The sequence below is a fragment of the Arachis duranensis genome, chromosome 5 (assembly GCF_000817695.3).
Source record: "Arachis duranensis cultivar V14167 chromosome 5, aradu.V14167.gnm2.J7QH, whole genome shotgun sequence".
Classification (NCBI taxonomy): domain Eukaryota; kingdom Viridiplantae; phylum Streptophyta; class Magnoliopsida; order Fabales; family Fabaceae; genus Arachis; species Arachis duranensis.
In genome coordinates, this window is record NC_029776.3 from 83,215,197 (window position 1) to 83,221,620 (window position 6,424).

Here is a 6,424-nt window from a genome sequence, read left to right on the forward strand (position 1 = left end):
AGCGTGTTTTACCACTAAACTTGAACCAAACTTAGCAATTTTTTCTTAAGTGCGAACCCAAAACTTAACAAAAGAAAAAATTGGAAGAACTTATTAATCATAACTAGAAAACAAAATCAAGAAAATATCAAAGATGATTAGAAAAAAATCAATGTAATTTATTAGGATATTATTGCATAACGAGCGTACGAACCTTGTAATCACAAATGAAAAATATGAATAACAAAAATAATAGAGTATATACCCATTTTGGTCCTCAAAGAATTTTAGATTGGACACTTTAGTCCCCAACTAAAATTAATTACTCGATTGGTCCCTAACAATTAATTCCGTTAGTCACTTAGGTCCTTTACTCCGTTAACTCTAACGGATGACAAAATAGTCACCGACAACTCTAACAGGTGACAAATGGTCCCTGATCTCCTCTGTTTAGAAATGACATTGTTCTCTCCCAATTTCCATCATATCTCGCATAACACTAGCAGTTTAACACTGTAACTTCAAACTACACAATGAACACTCTATAAATTTAATGTTAACAAGAACAAAATCCTCAACTTGTTCTCAACCAATTCATACTCGGGAAACTAATGCCTATGTCTTTCAACTAGTTATCGTCTTCGATGGATCCCATGAATCTAAACAACAAGTCTGATTTGTTAAGACCCGTCGTCGTCGTTGCCATCTCCCTCCTCCTTTGCCCTATCATCTCTATGACCACATTGTCCACCACTCCGATCACTTTCTTCAGCTTTTTCTCCGAACCAATGTTCAGTAATCGCTTCAGTTTTTATATGAGCGGGAACGACGACATTGCTCGTTGTACTGATAGCTTGGATGTGAGGTCGAAGCTGTCTGCCAACTTGGACTCTAGAAAAGAAGGAATGAAGCACTCGGTGTCTATTTTAAATGAGAATTTGCATATGATGTCGAAGGAGAATTTTCTCATGATGTCCTAATGTCCAACAATCTATATTACTTACCGGAGAGTGGAGAAAGGCGTGCCCTTGAACTTGGTCTTGAGGATGTTGTGGACGTGTCGGGGTTGAGGTGATGTTATTGAAGATGTGAAAGTGGATGCTTTTCGTGGGTGAAGTGCAGAGGAGGTGGATGTACCAGTCACAAAGATTTAGGAAGTGTGTGGTTTATGACATGTTGAGGTAGGTGTGATACGTGTGACAATTACACCATGTGTTAATCTTGGAGCTAAAGAGGAGGAAGGAAAAAATGGAAAAGAAGACTGTGAAGGTGAAGAAGGAGAGTATGAATATTAGGATTATGCGAGATATGATAAAAATTGGGGAAGAACAGTGTCGTTTTCGAATAAAGGGGTCAGGGATCATTTTGTCCCTTGTTAGAGTTGTCAGGGACCATTTTGTCCCCTATTAGAGTTGTCAGGGACTATTTTGTCCTCCGTTAGAGTTAATGGAGTAAAGGATCTAAGTGACTGACGGAATTAATTGTTAGGGACCAATCGAGTAATTAATTTTAGTTGGAGACTAAAGTGTCCAATCTGAAATTCTGAGGACCAAAGTGGGTATATACTCAAAATAATACTTCTTTAAATAATTCTTCATTTCTTTCCTAAACTCTTTGTACCATGGTAACATGGTATCAGAGCAGAGTTAGGTTCTAGGGACTCAAAATCAACCATTTCTTTACAAATTACAAATATGCTATGCAATAGTTTTGGAATGCGATCATCACAAACCAATTCTGACAATTTGTCAATTGGTTTCAAACTAAATGGATATGATTATCCATTATGGACAACTTTGATGAAAAAAGTAATTGGTGGAAGAAGAAAGAAGAAACACACCAAAGAAAACTGTTTTAATATTGTGTGTTACCCAGATTGGTGGAAAAATAATTCCAAGTCATCAAGAAATCAGAGTAAGGGAGCCACCGCGCGCGCGCTGTGAGCATCCCAGAGGTCACCAACAGCGGTGGCGAGGCCAGAAGAGATGAAGCAAGTCACTATGACAAGGCAGCAGCGGCGGTAAGGGCGAGGACTAGTCCATTCTCTAGTCCAGTAATTCTTGTGAAGAAAAAGGATGGCAGATGGCGACTTTGTGTTGATTATCGAGCGCTCAACAAAATCACCGTTCCGAACAAATTTCCGATTCCTTAATCAAAGAGTTGTTGGAAGAATTGGAGGGGGCTACAGTTTTCTCCAAACTCTATTTGAAATCGGGATACCATCAGATCCAGATGAAAGGAAGATATCCACAAGACTGCTTTCCGCACGCACGAGGGTCATTATGAATTCCTAGTAATGTCATTTGGGCTTTGCAACGCACCATCTACTTTTCAGGCACTAATGAACAACATCCTCATACCCTTTTTGTGCAAGTTTACATTGGTTTTCTTTGATGACATCCTAATTTACAGCAAGGATGTGGACAACCTTCGCGGACATCTGCTGCAAGCGTTGGAATTGTTACGACAAAATAAATTGTTGGTCAACAAAAAGAAATGCTACTTTGAAAGATCTTGCATTGAGTATTTGAGCCATATCATATCATCAAAAGGTGTGGTAACCGATCCCAAAAAACTCCAGGTTATGTTAGATTGGCCGCAACCCAAGGACCTTAAAGGTTTACGTGGTTTTCTTGGCCTCACGGGATATTATCGAAGATTCGTCAAAGGATATGGTGGCATTGCGTGGCCACTAACCCAGCTACTAAAGAAAGATTGTTTCCACTGGACTAATGAGGCGGAAGGTGCATTTCAGCAGCTTAAACAAGCAATGGTCTCAGTACCTGTGTTGGCAGTCCCATGCTTCTCCAAACCTTTCCAGATTGAGACAGATGCATTGGGAAAGGGAGTTGGTGCAATTCTGATGCAAGAAGGGCGCCCCATTGCTTTCATGAGCCAAAAACTTTCTACAACAGGTCAAAACAAATCCGTGTATGAAAGAGAATTAATGGCTATTGTGTTGGCCATCCAAAAATGGAGGAACTATCTTCTCGGACAGCATTTCACAGTATTCACAGACCAAAAATCTTTAAAATACCTCATTGACCAGAAAGTTGCAGATGAAGGACAGTAAAAATGGTTATCCAAGCTATTGGGGTATAATTTTGACATCCGCTACAAGGCTGGGACTGAAAATCGATCTGCGGATGCTCTTTCAAGAAAGTTCCACTTCTCATCTCTTTCTTTTCCCATAGCTGCTGAATGGGGGGAACTAGAGACCGAGGTTTTGGAAGATGATAAGTTAAGACCATTATGCAGAAGCTGTTACAAGGAGATGAGACCGTGTCTGTATTTGAATTAATCAATGGCAAGTTAATGTATAAAGGGTGGTTGGTGATTGCCAAGACCTCCAAGTGGATCCCTAAGCTTTTGATAGAGTTTAACAGCTCCAAATTGGTGGGCCATTCTGGGTTTTTTTAGAACCAACAAGAGAATTTCCTCCATTCCTTATTGGGAAGGTATGAAGTCGGATGTGATGAAGTTCATAAAAAATTGTGAAGTATGTCAGAAAAATAAACATTCCACCCTTCAACTGGTAGGCCTACTTCAACCTCTTCCCATACCCACAAACGTATGGGCTGACATTTCTATAGACTTCATCGGAGGGTTACCACGGTCTAAAGGGATGGACACAATTTTGGTAGTCGTTGATCGACTTTCCAAATATGCTCATTTCTACCGGCTTGCACAACCCTTCTCAGCAAAAGACATTGCTCTCTTGTTCATTAAGGAGGTTGTTCGCCTCCATGGGTTTTCATCCTCCATTGTCTCTGACCATGACAAAATATTCATGAGTGCCTTTTGGTCCGAAGTATTCAAACAGGCTGGAACCTCCTTGAAGATGTCCTCTGCATATCATCCACAGACCGATGATACGCGAGCATCTTTCCTATCTTTTCTTATGCTATGTTTGTTTGAGTGAAAAATGGAAGGAAAGAAAAGGGAGGAAAGAAAATGGGAAGGAAAATGATTATTTTTCATTGTTTGGTTGAAAAGGAAAATTGAGAGAAAAGAAAATGGATGGAAAAAAAAGTGGTGGAGCCCACCAATTTTTTTTCTCTCCAACATTGGAAAGAAAATGGAGAGAAAACTAATGTTTCTCTCTCTACTTCCAATACTACCCTTTCACTTTTTTCAATATATATTATAATATAGGAGTAAAATTGTCTTTTTATAACATTTCTTTTCTTCTTATTTTCCTTCCAACCAAACACATCTAAAGAAAATAAAAATTCACTCAATTTCTTTCCTTTCCTTTCTTTCCTTTCTATTTCCTTCCTCTCTATTTCTTTCCTTTCAACCAAACATAGCCTTAGTGAATTTGCATCTAATTTATTGAGTTTAATAAAGAATTAATTATCTTTTAGCCAATATGGATGCTACTTTGAATCTTTCGCAATTTTGTTTATTTTAGGTAGCATTCAGCTGGATTTGGTGGAGTTTCTGCAGCACAAGAATCAAAGGAGATGGCAGCGAGGAGCGACACGTACACGAGACTGATGCGTGCGCGTGATTTGGAGCTTTCCACGGCGACGCGTGCGCATGACTGACGCGTACGCGTGATTTGAAGAATTGCACAGCGACGCGTGTGTGTGACCGACGCGTCCGCGTGACTTGCGCAAAAGACCATCGACGCGTACGCGTGACATACGCCATGTGCAGAAAACGTAGACAAACGCTGGAGGCGATTTATGGGCTGTTTTGACCCCGTTTTCAGCCCAGAAAACACAAATTAGAAGCTGCAGAATGGACAAAACATGTGGTCCCCACCCATTAACTGAAGACTTGTTGATTATTCTTATTTAAATTCAAATCTTATTTTTAGGAAAAGATATCATTGTTAATTTTAGATAATTAGATTTTAAATTAATTAGGATTAGTTATAAAAAGGGATTCTATTAGTTAACTGAGGAGGCCATCAGATTGGAACTCTGTACATTTTATCACAATCCTAGCTTTTCTCTCTGAACCATGAGCAACTAATCCTCCATTGTTAAAGTTAGGAGCTTTGTCTATTTGTATGGATTGATTTTATTGCTTTTTCTATTTTAATTCATGTATGGATTTATAATTTAAGAATTGTTTCGCTCTTTATTTTATGAATTTGGGTGGAACGGAAGTATGACCCTCTTTCTATTTGAGTTCTTGTAAAACTTGGAAAAGCTCTTTACTTGAACAACATCTTGAAAACATATTCTCCTAAATTTTAATTATTTGGATTTAACAGGATACGTGACATGTAATCCTCTTATTTTTGGGTAATTAGAATTTTTGTGGCATATAAACTGGAATTTGAACTTCACCCTCTAATTGGAATTAATTGACCAAGGCATTGGCAGTCGATGAATTTTAGAAGAGAGTAGAAAGGTCTAAGGAATTAGGGTCTAGTCACATATAATTTGCCATAAATTAAATCCTACATGATTAAAATAGTTAGTAAGAAAAGTTAATCCGGAAAAATAGATAACTCTGAAGCTTTAACTATTTTTTCCCATATTTTATTTTCAACTTAATTACTTGCGTGCCTGCCTTCTGATATTTTGAAGTTACTTCTTAAACCTTTTGAATATCTCAAAACCATTTTCTACTTGCCTAACTAAGTAAATCATTTAACCATTGCTGCTTGATCCATCAATCCTCGTGGGATCGAACCTCACTCACCTGAGGTATTACTTGGTACGACCCGGTGCACTTGCCGGTTAGTTTGTGGTGTTAAATAAGCGCATCAAGTTTTTGGCGCCGTTGCCGGGGATTGATAGTGATTAACAACTATTAGTTGTTTGATTGCTTAGATTAGGCGTTTTATTTTTTTTTCATTTTTTATTTAAAATTTGTTTTAAATATTTTCGAAAAAATTAAAAATTTTAATAGCACTAATAATTTTAGTAATTTCTGAAATTAAGTTTGGTGTTTCCTAGTTTAGGTTACCTCACTGGGAATTCTCTGCACTCTGACGTAGAGAGTTCCATATTTTCTTGTCTTCTATTTGTTTATGCACAGGAATAGAGACAAAGAACATCTCTTAGACTTTGATCCTGAACCTGAAAGGACCCTCAGGCGACGTTTACAACAAGCAAGACTTTACAAGGCTGCAGAATCTATTATGGATCCTAATGATGCCGCTAATCCCAATGTGGCAAATCTGAATGGGAATGAGCAACAAAGAAGAGTACTTGGCTCTTACTCTGCTCCCACTGCAGATCTATATGGAAAAAATATTGTGGTGCCTCCTATAGCTGCGAACAACATTGAGTTGAAGCCACAACTGGTCACCCTGGTGCAACAAAACTGCCAGTATCATGGTCTTCCCCACGAAGACCCAAATCAGTTTATTTCTAGTTTCCTTCAAATCTGTGATACTGTGAAGACAAATGGAGTAAACGCAGAGGTGTACAAACTCATGCTCTTCCCGTTTGCTCTGAGGGATGGAGCAAAGCTATGGCTA